Source organism: Pteropus alecto, unplaced genomic scaffold, assembly GCF_000325575.1.
Source record: "Pteropus alecto unplaced genomic scaffold, ASM32557v1 scaffold38, whole genome shotgun sequence".
In the NCBI taxonomy this organism is placed as follows: domain Eukaryota; kingdom Metazoa; phylum Chordata; class Mammalia; order Chiroptera; family Pteropodidae; genus Pteropus; species Pteropus alecto.
The window spans coordinates 60661-82144 of record NW_006442512.1 but is presented as its reverse complement, the minus strand read 5'-3'; the positions used below and the strand labels follow the sequence as shown (position 1 = coordinate 82144).

The following is a 21484-nucleotide window of genomic DNA, read 5'->3' as shown; positions in this document are numbered from 1 at the left end:
TTATTCTACAAAGTTCTCTCCAACCTGTTGCAAAGAAAGTGTTTTTCTTTTGGTTTCCAGTAGGTGGTATCTAGGCCTCTTGGATCCCTGCTTTATATAAAGTCTTAATAATGTCTTTTTTTCCCTTTATAGTTATTCAGTCACGCTTGCTACTCTCAGTCTCAGTTCCTGTCAGTGTTAGTGACAGTTTCTATAGCATTTGCTCAGAATTCCCTGAGGTTTCGTCGTGTTCAGTCTCAGAGTGTATGGTGTAAAGGGCCCTTTGGGTTGGGAGTTGGCTGCTCTGGCTCAGCTCTGGTTTTACAACAACGAGTGGTAAAAATCAACTATTGTTTCTCTGCCATCTGTGCTTCTCTGCAGGGACAAACAATCACTGTGTAGGTCACAGCAGATTCACACTGTCACTTTAAGCCCTCAGTCTGTGGATTTATGGTTGATCCCATGTCAGGCTGATATGCCTGATAAGGGCACAGTTAGAGCAGATAGGAGACATTTAAAAGGAAATCACAGTGCTTAGACCTCACGGTTAGTATCCTTGTTATGAGAACAGCCTGATTTTCTATTGTTTTCACTGCTTTTCTTTAGTTTCATTGCAAAACTCCGAGGACCACACTGACATAGAGCCTTGCACCTGTCTCCTCCCTTCCTGATGAAAAACAATTCAGAAAAAACATGTTTGGCATTCTCTTTCTCCCCTGTAATCTATGATTTCATCATGATTTAGTCAGGCTTTGTAGACCACTGCATTCTGAGACAGAAGGCTCCACTCAGTTGTGCTCACAAGGGGGTGGTGGTGGTTGTGTCAGAAAAGTGTTCCGAGAGATTTGGCAGGGTTAAGTCAAAAGAACTGCCATTGGAATCAACAAGAAGCCTGGTAGAATATATCATGGGACACTTTATCAAAGAGGTAAAATGCTGATGTCAGTCATTGATGACCACATATACAACCCACAGTATCCACTTTATTGCCCTGTCATTACATCACTCTCCGGTCTGCAATATCCTAAAAGAGTTTTAAGGTGTGCAGTGAGTTGCATGTTTTATTTTGCTTCAGTGATTAAATGTTTCTTCCTTTCCACTACGTGAAACCCTTAGCTCTTTGCCTGATATTCTGTGCCTGCTCATTGATAATTCTGCCACCAGTTCCCTGTCATTACATGGTTTAATGTGTCACAGCTGAAAATAATTCTGTTTTTGACCCACCATTTATTTACCTTCTGTCGTCATAATCTTTTTATACCACTTTTCATGGTAAAAGTTCTTGAAAGAATTTTCTAAACATATGCTTTGCATCTTCCTCCCTCTCCTGAACATGCTCGAATCAAAGTCCTTATATGCCACAGTCACTAAAGCTCGAATGATCTTTTGAAGGTTGGAATGCCTCTTGTATCAGTTGTCTTTTGCTGCAACTGACAACTGCTTCAAAATTTAGTGACTGGATCAGTTCTCTTTTAACTCAGCCTCCTGAAGTTCAGCTATGTGATCTGAGCTCAGCTGTGAAGTTCTGTAGGTCTTTCCTTACCAAGGCTTTTGTCTGCAGTAGGGGTGGATGACATAGATCTAGGATGGACTCAATCACATCTGGTGACTCACAGGCAGTCATCATGGATACCTAGGTTTATTTATTTTCATGCCTCCTCTACAGCAGAATAACTTGGTCTTATTCACGTGGCAGTAGCACTCATCAGGCCAAGAGAAGAACCTGCAAGATTTCTTGAGAACAAGGCTCAGAAATTGTACCATGTGCCACATTTATTGGTTAAACCAAATCACATAGCCAACATGGATTCCAGGCTTTGGGAAGAAGAGTCCATCTCTTGAGGAATGGTGGCTCTTTATAACCTGACACAACTCAGGGTTGCCAAATATCTTCTTCCTTGATCAATTAGCATGATTTGATGCTATTATCCTTTGCACTTCCCTCTTCCTCTTTTAAAATAATTTTATTGATGTAGAATTGAAATATAATAAATTGCATATACTTAACACATCACACTTTCATAAGCTTGACACTTACACACACCCTCGAAACCATTATCTCTATCAATGTAATGAACATACCTAAACACTTACTCCCTTATATTTCCTTGTGCCTTGGAAATGTCTTCCTATGGCCCTTACCTGCTTGCCATCCACAAGCAAACCTTTGTCTCAATCATGATGGATTAATTGGCATTTTCTAGAATTTTATAGAAATGAAATCACACAATTTAAATTTCTCTTGTTTATCTGGCTTCTTTCACTCAGCAGAAATTTTTTGAGACTTATCCATGTTTCTGTGTGCATCATTTTTAAAAAATTTACTCAGTAGTATCCTATTGTACAGACATACCAGAAATCATTTACTCACTTATTTTGATGGAATTGAGGATATTTTCAGTTTTTGTTTTTTTAGAAATAATCTGATATGAGCAGCTAGCCCATCCAGCTGTGCACTTGCACACTCCCAGCCTGAATCAAATCACCAGAATTCACTGTGCTGCGATGTGGTAGCCAGTTAAAAACCAAATCTTTCATAGCTACTTGTGGGCCCAGCTCTGTCTACTGTCAGTATCCTGCGCTATTAGGCTCACCTACAGCTACCCATTCTAGCTATGCAACTGCATGCACCCAGCTCAAATCCTTTCACTGGTTGCCAGTGCCATGCAGACACACATGGAAAGACCCTGCAGCCACAAGAGTGTACTCGAATTACCAGAGACCCCACAGCTATTAATGCACCTGCAGTTGGCTTTGCCTCTTCTCTTGACTCTGCTTTCCACCACTCTATTTGTGCCTGCAATTTCTCCTTATCACTAGAGAAGCCCATGCAACTGGGCCTTGCAACTGAGGGTGTGCGTTCTACTGGCTCTGGCCAGTATTGCTGCATGACCTGGTTCCTAGCTGCTGTGCAAGAAGGTTGGGTTTGACTCACAGAAAGAATAAAGGTGCTATTTTCTTTAACATATTCTTCATGTTCTCCATTCATTTCATTTGAGGCCCTGTTTGCAGAAGTATAATCCAATGCCAAAAATATCTCCCCTTTATGAAAAAAAATTATTGAGGCTTTAAATAATGAGGGCAGAAAAACTGATCAGGAAACAATGAGTTTCTTCCAAAAGAAAAATATACAGCCTTGGGAAAAATAGTGTTTGGGAGGCGTTCTCTGTTTTTATGACTTCAGTTATTTTAGTACACCAAGAAAGGGGCTGCTGGGTTTGTGTAAGGTTTAAGGCAGAAATTATGGCACCAGTGTCATCTAGGACAGGGTAGAAGGTATTGTCAATCTAAATTGATGTTTTCCAAAAAATTCATAGGCAGGAGGGGAAGCCACCTCTTTTTCAGATTGCACCTTTGAGCAGTTTAGAACCAATGCAGGTAGTTTGTCATTGTGGTTTGGAATTCTGAGCAGTATCTTTTTGAATAACCAGGATTTTTACAGTAATGACAGTTAATTTCAAATCATAAATTCAACACACTCTAACTCTATCCCTAACCATAACTCAAAACTTAACCCTAATTCTAACCCCAAAACCAATTCAGAACAAAATCCTTACCCTAACACCCTAAACATAAAACTCAAACACCAGACTTAAATCTAACACCAAACTTAAACACAATTCAAACCCTACATTTTACTTTAATTCGAACATTAAGGCTAACACTAAAATAAAACCTACCTCAAAGCTAATTCTAACCTCAAACTTTACCCTAACCATTAACTCAACACTAATCTTAACCTAGCCCTTACTCTCATTGTAAACTTAATCTTGATAGGAATTTAAACACAAATTCTAATCACAAGGTTAACTGAAAAACCAAGTTACCCTTAAACCTATTTATAAATTGAGCTACATATCTATCCTAAACCTAAACCCACCCCTAACCCTTACCCTAAACAAATCTAGCCCTTACCCTAAGTATAACATTAAATGCAACCCTAATTTATAACAAGCCCAGCCTCAGAGCTAAATCTAACCATAATCTGAAAATTAAACTTAATGAAAAACTCAAACTGAACCCTAACTCTTATTCTGTGACCAACCCTAATCTTGACTCTAAACAAAATGTCGCCTTAATATTAATTCCTAACCTAAACTTAAAACGAACCAAACAGAAATCTCACTTAATCTTAATACTACTTTGAACCCTAAGTCTCCATTTAACCACAGTCATAACGCTAGCCCAACCTTAACCTACCTGTTACCGCAACTCTAAAACTAAACCTCATTCTACCTCAAACCTAAACCTGACCTCTAACCTTGCCCAAACCCACACACTTAATTAACTCTAGACCTTTCCTACTCTTATCCTTAATTGAAAGGAAAGCTAAAGCTGAAAAAGACTTCTATAGCTAATCTTAATCTAGCTCAACCACTAACCCTAACCCTAACATTAACCCTAAATCTACTACAACGCATAGCTCTTACCTTACTTAACCCACAGCAAACCTTCATTCTATGTCATAACCAGACCTTGACCTGAAAGGTTACTCTGACACTGACACCAATACTAAACCTACCCATAAATTCAACTAAAATTCAAAAGCTTACAGTGACCCTAGCAATGACCCTATCCTGGATCCTAACTCTGACTGAAAAGCTACCCCTCAACCTGACCGCGAACCTAACTTAAACCAGTAACTTAACATGAACCCCGATTTATACACGAACACGAACCCTAAACCTGACATTCACATTAACCCTAATCCTGACCCAAGCCTGATCCCTCGCTTTAACCTTAACCCTAATCCTACCCATAAATCCAAACCTACTCTTAAGCTCCTCGGTAACCCCAAACTGAAACCAAAACATAGCCCTTCTCTGCCCCCGAACCTGACTAGATATTAACTTCAGCCCCAGCTTCAAAGTTAACTCTGCCCAGGAGTAACCCTAAACTTAACACAAATCCCAACCCTTGCACTCAAGCTAAACATCAGCTAACCGTAAATCTAAATCTATTTTGAATTCGAAACCTGATCTCGGAACTAACCCTAACTCTGCCTTTTCTACCAAACCAAACAAATCATAAACTCACTTATAACGCTCTGCAAAATCCTACTCCCTTAACTGAAACCTAAAACGAGCCCTAACGCTTGTCATCAAGGTAACCTACCACAAGCCCTTTTCTAATGTCCTCTTAACCCTAACCTTTATTTAATTTGAAACCTAACTTCAGAGCTAAAGCTTACCGTAAAACTGACTGATCATTGCCCAGATTCAAAACCTCACGCTGACTGTCGCTTTAAACGTCAGCTGTACACAAAAACCACGGCGAACCTGGAGCCTCACATGAGTTGGAACTCAAAACCTTACCTTGGAGCTAACTCTAACCCTAATGCTACCCTTCGACTTCATTGAAAACACAGCCCTAACACTATCACTGACTCCAAACCTCACTTTCGCCTTAACCCCAGGTTACCCTAAATTCAGTCCCAATCCTCCCCTTAGATATAAGTCTGTTTCCAGAGCGAAGCTTAACCTGAACCACAAACTCAGCCATAACTCTCACTCCAGATGTTACTCTAAGTCCTCCGTTGATCCTAACTCAAATGCGAACCCTTAACTGACCCTCCAGTAAGAACCTCCATGCAAATCGGAGCCCTGACCGAAACCGAGGTTTGTATTACAACCTCGATCGAAACCCTAAGCGTGACACAAACACTAACGTTAATGTCAAACTCAACCCAAAGCTAACTTCAACTCTAACCCGAATTCGAGACGCTACCCAAATCTAACCACAACCCGAACTGTAACATAAGCCTCACCTCTGGCCAATTGCTCATCTTAACACTCACTCCATCCTAATACTACCTTAAGAAAATAACCCGAACCCTCATGTGAACCATGACTTCAAATATATCTCTCTCCCTAGGGCAAACGCTACCCCTGCCTGAAAGGGAACCTTAACAATGAAGATAAAACTAACCAGTGTCTGACCTATTCGTCAAAAAGACATTTTCCTAAAATAACTAACAAGTCACTTCCAAACTGTGTGGTTTATCACAATTGTCATTCAGTGAATTAGAAGCAAACTGACTCTCTCAGTAGTCTGCTCTACCGAGGAGGTGTCACCAAGATGTTCATGACCATGGACTGGCACAGACAGAGAACATCGAGAGTCTGATCCCAATGCTGCTAAGACAGAAAGTGCAATTCGCACATGGCTGTTATTCCTACCACAAAGAATTGGACATAAATTATTTGCAGTACCGTACAAAGAGGCTAGTTTGGCAGACACAACTGCGTTGCATCAAAATTTTTCTCCATTCAAATCATGTCTGCATCTGCAATCTCTTTGCATGAATGCCACAGGCTGACTCCTTCGGCCCCGTGGCTGGAGCAGCGGCCAGTCCTTAGTCCAAAAATGGGTGGTCGTCGAACAGCTTAAAAATGTTGGGGTTGTGTTTTCCTGGAATTCCAGCCTCTGCTGCTTAGCGGCTGAATACCTCACGTAAACATGCTGTGACCTTGGCCCTTTTGACTTGTCCCCCAACACAACAAGGTAAGGGAAAGGGGTCACGGAAAGAAACAGGGTCTTTCTGGTTTCAGTCCCATGTGGACCTGAATCAGAGGGCAAGACATAATGAAGCAAAACAAACAAAAAAGAATTTTGCGGCTCATGCAACAGAATGCAGCCAACCAGAGCCTCTGGGTGGCCGGAGGACAACAACATGTTTCAAGGGGGTTGTTAACAGGGGGATGGTCTGAGTTCACCACAGACTAAACGGCTGTTGGCTAATGATTTAGCACACCCGACACTTCTCTAAGGTCTGAAGCTACATAATTTGGCAACTTTTCGTTTGGTCAAAATGACAGACTGCAGCAGAGTTTGGGGCACCAACCCTGAGTCTGGCTTTCTGGTGACGACAGAACTGTGGACAAACTAGATCACTGTGTGGACTTAACTAGATGGTTTTCCGTTGAGTCACAGAGATAGTAGGAAAGGACATTGGTGGAAAGTGAGAGGAAGTTGAAAATAACTGGCAGACCAGGTGTATGACCGTTTCATGGGAACATGTCGAACACGCGAATCCCCTCATTGGAAAAGGAGATGAACTCAAAACGGAGGGGTTCGACCCTCAAGGAGAAGTCAGCTTGTCAAAAGCCAGAGGTGTAACAGCGTCATATTTTCTGGATTGGAGAGCCTGGAATGGAGACACGAAAAGAAAGTTGTGATGCTGCCTCGATGCTCCTTTTCTCAATATTTGACCGACAAAGGAAGCTTTGTGGAGAGATGAACATTCTTGTCGAGGACAGAGGGTCCTGGGGACGCACCTGAGTCCCAGGTGTCGGGTGAAAACATGGCTCCCGGGACCCAGGTTGTTTCCGAGTTGGATATTCCTGCCGTGTCAGGGTTTTTGCCTCTGTCTGAAAACTCTGCTCTGCTTCCTCCCTGAAACCATCCTGAATCCATAAAGACGCTCAGATTCTGTTTGGCCAACCCTCGTAAGTGGTTCAAGGACAAATGCGATCACGTATGAGATGAGAATGGGGTGGGGAGGGTGAAGGGGCCTAGGGCATCGATTGTATGGTGATTGGTAATCCAGAGTCTTCCTGCCCACAGCTAACGCATTGGGAATGCTCGAATTTCAAGGCTGGTCACTAGAAATGCAGGTCATCTCGGAAAACCACGTTCCCGCTATCACCAGAAATACGCCTAAACCTTACGAGAAAAAGACCAGGATGAAGCCTGAGGTCACCTCAGAGCAAAGGAAAGTTTCTGAACTCCCTATGTAGAAAAGAATGTGAGACAAGCCACAGGCTGGCCCCCTCCTCAGCCATCGGGGCCCTGGACCAAACTTTGACCTTAGGTGGACTTGGCCTTCTTTGGCGCCAAAGGCCACACGGGGCTCCCTCCGGTTGGCAACAGGAGGATGTGGTTCTGATGTGGATTTTGCTCTTAACCTGGGCAGGCCAGCAAGCAGGTGCAGGCTATGCGCCCCCCGGTGGCCATCAGCATGCAGTGCATGTAGTTCCCATTCGACAACGAGCTGGGGCTGTGGTGTGGCAGTGGTCCATTCAGACTGAATTCTTGGCTAAATTCTTGGACTTTTTAACATTTATGTCCTTAACTGAAGCATGGACGGAGTCGAAGTTCATATCGATTTCAGTCCATGAAGTCCTGATCAGAGAGTTACACGCTCTCCTATTGTGTTCCCCTGAAAGAGGCCAGCCATCATCTGCCACCCAGCAAACTCTCACAGTAAGACTGAGATGATTCCCCTCATTTGTTCCACCTTTCCTTCAGAGCAGGCCCAGCCTAATGTTTACAGGTCTCTCTCGGGAAAAATATAGGAAATACTCATACACTCATCTGGACATTGATACACGCAAAGGACACTTTGATTTGCACTCATAAGCTGATTTGCACTCAGACTTTAGCTAAGACACCAAACGCCCACATCATAATACACCTGAAAATGTACCCGGACACTCAAGGAATTTTCACACAGGCACACACATGCCGACATTCATGCATTTCCACCTGCCTGGATATCCACATGCTTGCATCTCCCTCTCTCTCACACACACATACACACACATGCACACACAAACACACAGACATAGAAAGACACAGATTTGAACTTAACATACCCAGCATGGGGCTTCTTTGAACTCAGTTTCCCTGACATTTAAGTATGTGGCCCAGCTCCACAACTCCCACAGCAGCAAGGGCCAATGAGGCAAGCCATGGCTGTCCCTGTTTGACCTAGACACAGAAAGACACCCAAAGTCACACTTGCATTCTAGCCAGGCTCTTGAGGACACCTAGTTTTCTACTTCAGGGCCGTTGCAGGCCTGGGCCTTCCACACTCACCTCAGCTCTCTGGCATGCCTTGCTAAAGGACAAAAGAGAGTGTGCCAGGTGGCAAGGCTGGAGCAAGGACATGTGGTCCTACTTTCTGAGCCACTTGCCAGGCTGAATGAGATGTCACCAAACTCCATGTTCCCAGAATCCAGTCCCTGGCTGCCCCATCCTGGCTGGTAGGGGCATGAAGACAGGTCTGCTCCCAGAAGTTGGGCACTTTCCTGGGTCCTACAGCCCTTCTTTGAGGGGCAAGAGTGTCTGTTTGTGGAATGGGGACAACTGGCTGGAAGTGGACTGTGAAATAGGTGGGGTGAGCAACATAGGAGTGTTGGGATGGATGGGAGAATGGGTGAGCAGAGGAATGTAGAACTGCCTGCAAGAGCCAAAGAAATCTGAAGGAAAAGAGAAATGGCCTGCTTGTAAATTTACATGAGATGGAATAGAATGGGGCATGAAGCTGAGGGCAGAAGGTAAATGGAATAAGGAAGTCAGGGAGAAGAACAGGGCTTTAGGGTGATGGTTAGACACAGCAAAAGGCTGGGGGAGGGGAGAGTCTTCGGCCTGGCCAGCATCAACCACATGCACAACAGCTGTGATTCATTGCTAGTTAGTCCTTCCTCTTTGGAGCGTTAATTGGGCAAAGCACTTAAGTCAGTCCAGGGGCCAGGAAGGCTGAATTTATGTCAACTGATTCCTGCAAGGCCAGAGCTCCCCTTTGGGCTTTCACCTGCCCTAGGCCTGGCCGTTTTGAGATTGCAGAAGAATCAACCGAAGTCAGGGCCAAGGAAAAAGAAAAATCTCCAGAGGGGAAGATGCCCAGCTGAAAGAGTGGCTCCTGATGCTTTTTTTTATCAGCCCAGAGTCTTGGAGTGAAAGGATGAAGCACTTATTGCTGAAGTGCACAGTCAGGGCAGGGAGGGAACTGGAACCCAAATGGCTGGCTAGCCTGCAGGTCCCCCGGTGTCTGGCCAGGTGCTGATTGCTCATGTGGGGGCAAGGCAGTGACTCCCAGACCCTCTAATGCCAGAACATTTGCCAGCCTGGCTCCCAGGGTGAAAGAGAGCACTCGGCCTTCTCTGAGAGGTGCTTTCTTCCTCCCCACTGGCATTGAAGGCAGGAAGCCAGTGATAACAGCTGTGATGGAGCCGTGTGCATAGGGCTTTGTTCAACAGCCAAGGTTACGTTTGTGTGTCCTGAACTTCAAAGGAGTGCTCAGTCTTCCTGCCTATAGTTGAGACTCCATCAATAGAACATTCTGCATTGGCTCCACTACAGAGTCGCAGCACCTCCTCCCTAGCCTCAGCCCAGGCCATACGAGTAGATCAGGATGTGCACTCTCCACTGGCCCCAGTGTTCCTAGAGACCTCATGAGGTCCAAGGATCAGGATTTCTGCCTTGTCTCCTACCAGACGGCAGGCCTTTAGCCTCCGGCCGAGTGGGAGGCCAGCCTCACCTGCCTTGCATTGAACTGTTTCTCCACTCAAGTCATGTCTGCATCTGCAATCTCTAGGCCTGAGCATGCCACAGACTGACTCCTTTGGCCCAGAGGCTTGTGCAGCTGCCATTCCTTAGACGGAAAATGGCTGGTTGCCCAACAGCCCTGGGAATTTCAGGGTTCAGTTTTCCTGGAACTCCAGCCCCTGCCAGTAAGGCTGAACACCTCACATAAACATACTGTAACCCTGGCCCTTTCAAATGGTCCGCCAGCTGGCCAAGCTCAGAGATAGAGGTCACTGAAAGAAACAGGGCCTTTCTGGTTTCACTCGCATGTGGACCTGGAACAGAGGGCAAGATGTAAAGAAGCAAAGCAAAACAAAGCAAATTCTGAGGCTCAGACAACAGAATTCTGGGGCTGACCAGAGCCTTGGGGCGGCGGGAGGACAATGACAAGTGTAAAGAGGGTCAGTGCCAAAGTGACAGTTTGAGGACGCCACGGACTAAATGTCTGTTGGCTAATGAGTTAGCACACCTGACATTTTCCTAAGGTTCTGAAGGCATATCTTTCGGCTAGGTTTCATTTGGTGAAAATGACAGACCTCAGCAGGTGTTAGGGCGCCAACGCCCAGTCGGGCTTTCTGATGCCGACAGAACTGTGGACAAACTGGATTGCTGTGTGGACTTGATGGGGTGGCTTTCTGTCAAGTTACAGAGATGGTGGCAAAGTACATTGGTGTAAGGTATAGGGATGTGAAAATGACTGGAAGACCAGGTGTATGACCGTTTCATGGGAACACGTCGAATATGTGTATTCTCTCATTGGAAAAAGAGATGAACTCAAAATGGAGGGGTTCAAATCTCAGAAGTTGACTTCTCAAAGACCAGAGGTAACGGTGTCATACTGTCTGGACCAGGTAAGCTGGAATGGAGACAGGAAAAGTTGGGATGCTGACTTGATGCTCCTTTTCTCAATATTTGAACAACAGATGAAGCTTTGTGGAGAAACGAACAAAGGGTACTAGGGAGGCCACTGTCTCCTAGCAGTCAGGTGAAAATATGGCCCCTGGGATGCAGGCAGTTCCTAAGAGTTGGATATTCCTGCCCCGTCAGGGTTTTTGCCTCTGTCTGAAACTCTGCTCTGATACCTCCCAGGAACTATTCCGAATCCATAAGGCACAATCCAGGACGGTATGATTCTGGGAGGCAAAGCCTTGTATGTGGTTCAAGGGTGAATGTTAGTCGAGTTTTAGATGAGATTGGGGGTGGGGGAAGGAAAAAGGGGCCTAGGGCATCGATTATATGGTGATGAGTGACACAGTCTTCCTGACCACGGCAGACACTTCAGGAATGCTTGAATTTCACGGCCGGCCACTCTAAATGCAGGTCATCTTGGACAATCATGTTTCCACCATCACCTGAAATTCACCAAAACCTTACAAGGGAAAGGCGAAGATGAAGCCTGAAGTCACCTCGGAGCAAAGGAAAGATTTCGTACTATGTAGAAAAGCATGTGAGACAAGCCATAGCCAGGCCCCCTCCTCAGCCATCGGGGCCCTGGACCAAGCTTTGGCCTCAGGTGGACTGGGCCTCCTTTGGCGCCAAAGGCCGCACGGGGCTCCCTGCAGTTGGCAAGAGGAGGCTGTGGTTCTGATGTGGATTCTGCCCTTAACCTGGGCAGGCCAGCAAGTAGAAGCAGGCTGTGCTCCCCACTGGTGGCTTGCGGTATGTAGAGCATGAAGCTGCTACCCAATGATCCCGTGCTATGGTGTAGGCAGCGGTCCATTGGGGCTGATTTCTTGAATTACGTTCTTGGACTTTTTGAAATTTAGGTACTTGATTGAAGCATGGACGGAGTCCAAGTTTCTATCGGTTTCAGGTTCACGACATCCTCATCTGAGAGTCACACACCTCCTAATGTGTTCCCTGCAAAGAGGCTAGCCATCATCTGCCACCCAGAAAACTTTTACAATAGAACTGGAATGATTCCCCTCACTTGTTACACCCTTCCTTCACCAGCCTCAGCTCACAGGGCTGTCTGGGGAAAAACACAGGAAATGCTCACATATTAATCTGTACTCATGCTTTAGCAAATACATGAAATGCCCACATCATTCAACACCTGAAAATGTACCTGGACACTCAAGAAATTGTCACAGGCGCACACATGCTGCCATTTATGCATTTCTACCTGCCAGGATACCACACGACCACCTCTCTCTCTCTCTATCTCTCTCTCTCCCTCTCTCTCTCAATCTCTTACACACACACACACACACACACACACACACACACACACACACACACACACACACACAGAGTGGTACCAAGTATATCCAGCATTGTGCTTATGTGAGATCAGTTCCCCTGACATTTAAGTACGTGGTACGGCTCCACAACTCCCACAGCAGGAAGGACCAATGAGACAGGCCATGTGAAATGAATGGAAAGCTGTGATGCTGACTCGATGCTCTTTCTCTCAATATTTTATAAAAAGTGTAGCTTTTTAGAGAATGAACATTCTTGTAGAAGACAAAATTTATTTGGGAGGCACTCATTATTTTATCAGTTTTTGGAATAATTGTTCTCTTTGTAATATTGTACCCCTAATTAAAAATTGTGTCTCAGAATGAACTTTGGTTATGGTTCCATATCTAGGTTGAATTAGTTAATTCTTTTGATATCTGGTTTCTGAAATTATATTACAGAGTGCACATAATTTTGAAAATAACATTTAAAAAATAGTCATCAGAATTCTTTTGACATAATATAGGTTATCAAGAAAGTGATAAATCAATAAAGCTATTTTAGCAATAAATAATATACAGCCATCACATCTTAAACCTAAAGTTTTTCTTGAGTTTGCATTATTTGAACAATTTCTGCCATAGAGTATGAACTGGTTTTTATATGACTGAGACAAAGGTTTGCTTGTGAATGGCAGTCAGGGAAGGGCAGGAGGAAGACACTGCCAAAGCACCAGGAAACTTAAGGGAGTAAGTGTTTAGGTATGTTCATTACATTGATAGAGATTATGGTTTTGAGGGTATATTAAAGTGTGTTAAAGTATAGACATCTAATTTTGTCCTCTAGACTAAGTATTTCTGCCCTGTAATCCTGCATCCAATTAATTCTTTGGAAAAATTAATTATGTGTTTATTCCAAGTCAATTAACTTTTTGCTATTGATGTGACTGAATTTAACACTTTCAAATAAGTGTCAATGCTTATGAAGGCACATGTTTTCACTGTAGGCACCAGTGGAATTGTGGAAAAGGATTTATTGTTGGAGAGATATTGTATCATATTCCTGCTTTACTGGGTAGTTTTTTATCCTAGAGTTAGTAACTCAATTTCCTTGAGTTTTCTCATCTGATAATAAAAATAATAACATCTACCTTATGGGATTATTGGGTAGATTAAATGAAAATATATGTTCCATACACTAGTACAATGTCTGCCGCCTGGTTTGCAGTGCTCCCCCTTCTGGATCCAGGCAGCCCAGTGATTAAAATATACATAGTAAAATGATATTTTATTTTCTTCTTGTTAATAAGTTTTTTAACTTTAATTTTTATTACTCTTTAAGTTGGTGGTTATTGCTTTTGATGATGGTGAGCTGTGATGTCCAGCAGTGCCACAGTGAAAATTCTTGTCTTACATCCTGGAGAAATCCCGTGCTTCACATAAGAGGAATATAGGTATTGATTCTTATCAGGTTTTATAATACATGAAGGTTTTTGTTTTGTTTTGGTCTCTAAAAATTGATGCAGAATGAATTTATTAATGAAGTAGACTTCCAATTCTAGCTTAAGCATATCTAAATTAACATCATATTTATTTTAAAAGTTAATATAGTTAAATGACAATTTTATGTAAAGAATATCAGTTTTAGTAATGCTTTGATGAATAATGGATTTGTTAAAAATGATAAAAACAAGCTTTGAAAAATACAAAGTAATGTTTTTGGGTTTAAAATGCAACTAACTAATGATCTCAATGGTGAGAAATACACATTTAGTTTCTTACCAGATACTCTATATTTTCTAATTTTTGACATATATCTGAAGTGATATTTTTAAAAAAAATCAGTGATGTATATGTCCATCCAAAGATGACTAAATAAAGAAGACATGGTATGTATATATGGTGGAATGTTTCATAAATTATAAAATTTTACCATTTGTGACAACCTGGATGGACCTAGAGGGTATTATGCTAAGTGAAATAAGTCAGACTAAGAAAGACAAATAGCACATAATTTCACTTATATGTGGAATCTAAAGAACAAAATAAACAAATGAACAAAACAAAAATAGACTTATAGATACCGACGACAAACTTATGGATGCCAGATGGGAAGAGGGATTGGGGTACAGGTGAAAAAGGTGAAGGGATTAAGAAGTGCAAGTTATTACAAAATAGTTACAAAATAGTCACTAGTCACAAGGATGGAAAGTATAGCATAGAGTCTATAGTCTATAATATTATAATAACTATGTATGGTGCCAGGTACTAGACTTATCAGGGTGATCACTTCATAAGTTATATAAATGTCTAAGCACTAGGCTGTATACCTGCAACTAATATAATATTAAATATCAGCTGTAATGGAAAAGAAAATTACATTAAAATAAAAAGAGATTAAAAAAATCTTTTAAAGATTAAAGAGTATATATGTGTTTATGTGCATATATTATACAGTGTAGTTATAGAATTAGTGTGTATACTCTCTTAGTCAGATCAGGCTCCCATAACAGAATATCACAGACTGGGTGTTTTATACAGCAAACATTTATTTTCTGACAGTTCTGGAGACTAGAAGTCTGAGATTAAGTCACTTGCATGGTCAGGTTCTAGTGAGGACTCTCTTCCTGGTTTATAGAATGCTGCCTTCTTACTTGTCCTCAGTTAGAGGAAAGTAAGAACGAGCAAGCAAACTCTCTGGTGTCTCTTCTTGTAAGGGCAGTCATCCCAAGACAAGGGCCCCACTCAGCTGGCCCACCTAAACCTAATTCCCTGCTAAAGGTCCATCTCCAAATATTGTTCCATTGAGGGATAGGGTTTTAACACATGAATTTTAGGGGGAAACAATTCAGTCCATGGATACAATTGCCATGGTGTGTGTGTGTGTGTGTGTGTGTGTGTGCGCGCGCGCGCGCGCATGTGTAAGAAGTGAAGAATTTACTGAAAAAATAATGAAATTAAAATTACTGTATTTTAGGATTGCTTCATAATTAGATATAAGAGATAGAAAGATTTAGAATGCTCTCCTGAAAACATAGTAGAATTTTCTTTCATGATTGCTTTATTTTTGTCTCCAAGTTAAAACATTAGTGTACTTTTATTAGTATGTTAGGACTCACAGGAGATAGTTTTCTCACAATAATTTGCTTGTTCTGGGTATATCATTAAAAGGCAGCCAGTCATTGTATTCTAGAGGTTTTCAACCATTAATAGAAATGAAGACTCTATGAAAAATACAAGACACTGTGAAACACAATAATAGAAGCTCATAGTACTGAGGAAGCATGTTGGAGAAACATTTAACTGTGTCTGAATAAGATCAGTATAGATTTGAAAGATATTTGTCAGGAAAGTAGAGTTTAGCTACTCCACAAAAATGTGGAAAGATGTTCCACGCTAAAGACTCAGCATGTATTGAATTATAAATAAGGAATATAGGAGAATGTATTGATTCCAGAATATTTTGATAATTTAGTCTATCTATAGCTAAATTGGAAGTTCTACAATGATACTAACTGAGACTCAAGAAAAATGAAGATTTCATATAATAGACAACTATATCATATTCTGGAATTTAGATTTCATTCCTTTGATAATTTCTAAAAACTACCTAAGAATTTTAAGTTAAAACAAGGGCTAAGATACTGTAGGAGGAGGTAGGTGATGCATCTGGGAACATTTACTACGCTCAACCAACTAATTTTCTCCTTTTATAAAATGTTATTATAATATCTAAGCACTAAAGTATGTAATCTAAATATAGCAGAAAATCCTACATTCTCGTCTTTGTTCTCCAAAACTTCTCGCCTCATGCCTAGTCATTCCTTGGAAGCCTCAAAAGAAAAAAAGATGTTGCAGAACATCTTCCCTTTCAATAAACTCAACCAATTGTGTGCCTTTTCTCTGGGCTTTCATTAGGAGCTCATTTCCTTATTAATAGAAGTATGCCTCCAGTCTTTCCTACCATATTGCTTGTTAACTTTTCTAGCTAAAACATTGTGGCACTAAAGCCAAGGTCTTAGATCTCTTTTTTTAAATTGCCTTCATTTACTACCACCTTTAAAAAATAATTTTTGTCAATGAATAATTTGCTATTTCTTTCCTTCTCTACATAGAACTATTAACTGTAAATAGATTCTATTAATAAAGTTGTTAACTTAGAGAAGAAATGACTAGCCAATTATTCAGTTTTAAAATTAATAGCAGTCATTTGAGCACATGGGGAAGAATTGTTGACCTTCCAGAAGAACATATCTAACAATTGCAAATAGTGCCCTGTCTCAGTTCATTTCTTATTCTAACACTAAAGGCAATTTTCAATCTCATTGCATCTTTCAGTTTATGAAGAAAAGCCTATATTAAGGTCAATAAAATTGCCATAATAGATTCAGTAGTACTTGGTTAACAAACGGGATTGTTTTGTTTTCTATGAGGCACCCAGAGATTTGGATAATAAAAAAGTCATATTAAGTATTGGCAGAAGTTACCACTTTTTGAATAAATGTGTATAACTGAATCTAAATGTGTATGTAGGTTTAAATTTGACCTAAAACATGGAACAAACTATTAAAAAAAAAAAACTATGGCAATTGATTGTCTTCTTCATCAATCCTCTCTTAATCATTAATTGATTATTGTTCTTTTGAAGATATTTAGAGAAGTACATAGCAGAGAGTTCCTGGGCCTCCTAATTAGTTTCCTCTTACTCTTGGCCATACAGTTAGATTATATTTCCTAACCTCACTTGCCAGATGAAGCCATGTGACTGATTTATGGCCAATAGCATGTTGAACAATAAGTTCTGTATCATTTCCTGGTCTGACTTAAACTTTCCCCCTGTTGGATGTGTGAAATGGGAAACAAAACAAAACAACAACAAAAAGAGGGGAACCTTGGGAGTCATATGTTGACAATTGTAGAAATATGATATAAAAGGAGGTTAGGTCTCTGAATCATAGCTTGGAGAATAGCTACCTAACTAGGAATGCCCTCAACAAACTACTGTGTGAGCAAGAAATTTAGGGGCTTATCTATGATGTTGGTTAGTACCACTTTAACTAACATATTTTGTCAACATTTTATTAGTGTAAAACAACAAATGACATAATAATCATTTTAGAAACTTTTCTCATTATATTACATATTTCCCAGTTTGTCATTTTTAAAACAGCATTCATGGTAGAATATTTTTATGCTTATATGTAAATATATTTTATATGTTAAACTAACTAGATTTGGCAAAATGCTTACACTATTTCAGATTGCTGTGATGGCTAACGCAGTCTCTTTTCTTAACAGGGGGAAAAAAGGAAAAAATAGAGTGACTGGTTGCTGTGAACTTCACGTCTCCTTCCCACTCTTATTTTTTCAAATCCGTTTCCTACCTCAGCTAGATGCACATAACTTACAGAGATGCCAAACTCCGTTATTAATCCCCGATTATCAGAATGATCTCTTGTGTTGGAGTTGAAAGATGGCAGAATATGCCACACATAATTATGCTACTTTGGTGTAAGGATTATTTGAGATAAAAGCACTTAAAAAAACAACAGTGCCAGAAGGGTTTCTAATCTCCCCTTTTCTTCTTGGATGCAGGAGATAAAAACTCCCATGTGAAAGATACCCTTCCTGCAGAGTAGAAAAAAAAATATTCTTTACCAGGAACTCAAAACCAAGAGAATTCTGTACAAACAGGTCTTGTTAAAATAATTCTTATCTCCCTGTAGCCTCCTACAAAGTTTAGTTATTTTCTATAGCTCTCTTTCTCTCTTTGTTCAACATAATGTGAAAGCATGTAGGTTCTGTCATTCTTTTGGGTCTTCATTTCCTTATGAGGGCTCCCATGGCATGTAAACTTTAGATAACTACGTATGCTGTCTCCTGTTAATCTGTTTGATATCAGTTTAATACTAAGTCTAGCCAAAACCCCTAAAAGAAAAGAGGTAAACATTTACCTCTCCTACAAAATTGAGTCAGGTAGAAAAACTTTTGCTTCATGTGATGAAATGTTGGGGAGCACAAATTTATAATGTAAGATTTCTGTTCTTTGTAGGGTGCTAGAGGAGGATGCTCATGAAATACACATGAAGGACAAGTAAATAGCATTGTGAGCTAACGTTTGGTATTTACAACTCAGAAATGTCTTAATTTCAATACTGACTTTTTTGAATTCCTTAGGAAAAACTAATTTTTAACATATGACTAAGTATTAAAGAGAAGTTTTAAAGTATTCATTTATTTTAGAATCTTGAAATAATGAAGTTGGTAATATTAGTTAAGGATTTTACAAATATTTTGCAAATATTAAGTGAATTAATTTAGCTTGTCACGATTAGAATAGAAATTTCTGACATCTTTCTTGTTTGTAATTTATAATATTGGGATATTTTATATGTGCAGGAAAAAGATATAATTTTTGTCTTTTCTCAAGTCCTGTGAACTAAAGTTGCTTCCTGATGGTCTGGCTTCAAGTAATTTTTCAGGATAGGAGGAATCTCATAATGGGAAAGAAATTTGCCCCATACAGATATGTTTACTTTTATAATGGCCAGATTTACAGTAATTCTTAAGATAAGTATGCATTTGATTCTCTTTAGTCCCTATGGCAGTTGTCATAGTTGAAACAGACTCATTTTGTTAATTTCATGACCTCTTCTAACCAATCTGTACTTGAGCCATTTAATTAGGTTAAAAGCAGGATCAAGACATTATTAGCTTTATCTGTCATTAAATGAACATCTACATTTTCCAGGACACACTGAGTTCCTCTTAAAACTTTTGAAAGTATATAACTCTTCAGACCATATAATATTTATTTATATAATTATAAACAACATTCACATTATATGGAAGCATACACACGATGAACAATTTCAAAATGTAACAAATATTTATTTTAATGCATCATTCCTGTTTTTTTGGTTCTTTCAGTTTTCCTTTTTGACAAGCAAGGAAATATCAGTAATTTCAGTGTCTTCGAGTTTGCATGCTCAAATAATTATATATTTATTTTTCCTCTCTTCCCTTTTCTTGAAACTAATTTCTTAAGAAGTTAATGGTATTTTCTTTATCTTTGTTATTGAAACATGCCTTCTTTCTCAAAATCATCTCCAGGTGGCTTCAACGTTTTTTTCTTTGCAATGAATTGAGTTCAAGTATTAGCCCCTCCCTCCCAAAAATAAGCATTAATTTCAAGTGATTACCACTCAGGCAATTAAGAAGTTTCTCTATATCTATACTCAACCTCATATCTTAATTTAAACCATTTTCCTCAATTCGATTTTTACTGGAAGTAGAGAAAAATAGATTAATCTTACTCATCAAAATTCTGTTCTTAGAGTCATATCATATAATGAATTAAATATACCATAGATATCATTTAGTCAGCATAATAATTTAATACTTGATTTTTCTAATATTCTTAGTACAGTGTTGACTAGTCTCTTTAAAAAAACTTACAGTTGGGAGGAATTCACACTTTAATGTTTGGATAGCTGTGAAAATTAGAAAGTCAGTTCTTATGCTGAGATTTTTATGACTATATTTATTCTCTTATATTATTTTCTATGCACTGTTCTCTGAGTCTTCATCAATTTTAGCATTTGTTTCCTCTTTTCAATAGTATGACTGTGTAGGGGATGAAAATGATTGACCTGTATCCTTCTGAGTTTTTAGCTGATACTCTGTAGTAAAAAAAAAAAAAAAAAACAGATTAACAAGAGAAAAACAAACACAAATTTATTAACATGTATACTTTATGTATACATGAGAGATACCTAGGGAAAATGAGTAACTCAAAGAGGTGTCTTTAGAATTCAGGATTAAATATTACCTTAATATGAAAAAGGAAGGGGTATATATATGCCTCTTTGGAGAGTAAATAACTCTTTTGAAAGATAAATGGGTTCTTAGAAGAGTAGATGGGAGATCTGATAGTTTTTGACAGAGTTTGTCTGGGTGTCATGTCCACTTATAGTCTATTCTCCTGTGATAAAAATCAGTCTTTGCTAGTTGATGAAGGTCCTAGTGAGAGAGGATTTATGACAATTGAGTTCCTTTTGGAGGATCTGTCTTATGGTAGATAAGAGGAGTTCAGAGAAAACCTCTCCCTGAATTTGCTGTTTTATAAGTGCTACAGGTCGAAGTAATCAATATACCAAATTGGCATATTTTGGTATATTTTGGTATATTTTGGTATATTTGGTATTTAGGCACATCCTAAACTTGTACTGTTGTAATTTAGAGTGGCATATAATGCTATCCTTCAACTGAAATTGAGCTAAACTTTTTGGTTAAGACAGATGTGACAAATAATGCTTTCCTATTTATTATTAGAATGTATCTTGACAAAGATTGGGCTTAGTGGGAAAGAGAACTCTATATACCTTGTGGTGTCTGCCACTGATGTGGAAGAAAAGAGTGAGAGCAACCATGTAGTTGCTGATCTGAGGAAAATATTAATTGGAGTATCTCATATTAGTTTAAAATATCCTATAAATTATTGCACTCTTCTACATTGTAATAATGTTTAAATGGTAGTATACTATAACCTTCAAGGATTTCTTATTCATTTTTTGTCTCCGCATAAATTAATATATGTTAAATATATTCAATTTATTTATCTTCATTATTTCACATCAATATATATTAATACCTATATCATTACATATTAAATTCTGTATTAATATCTTTTCAATTTCTTCATCTTTCTTTTCCTCAGAATTCTTTTTGTAAGTGTTTATGAATACTTTGAATTTAATTTATATATTTTGAAATACTAATACTACTTTTTAACTTTAATCTCCTAATGTCCTGTGTTAGTTCAGGTCTGTCCTCTAATAATTAGACATTGAAATGAGATTTAACAAGCAAATATTTTGTTAGGTGATGTTCCTGTGTGAGAGAAATGATGAGGAAGCAGGATAAATCTTCAAACCACATGCATTCTGACCCCAAGTGAAAAAGAGGATGAGTACAATCCTAGCCTGCTGTGTCTTTTAAGTGACTAGCTTATC

At 39.7% G+C, this 21484-nt stretch overlaps 1 pseudogene; it reads left to right on the top strand.

Moving 5' to 3' along the window:
* Positions 1 to 7718, top strand: part of LOC102889857 — a 29439-nt pseudogene extending 21721 nt beyond the window's left edge.
* The last annotated feature ends 13766 nt before the right edge of the window (positions 7719 to 21484 follow it).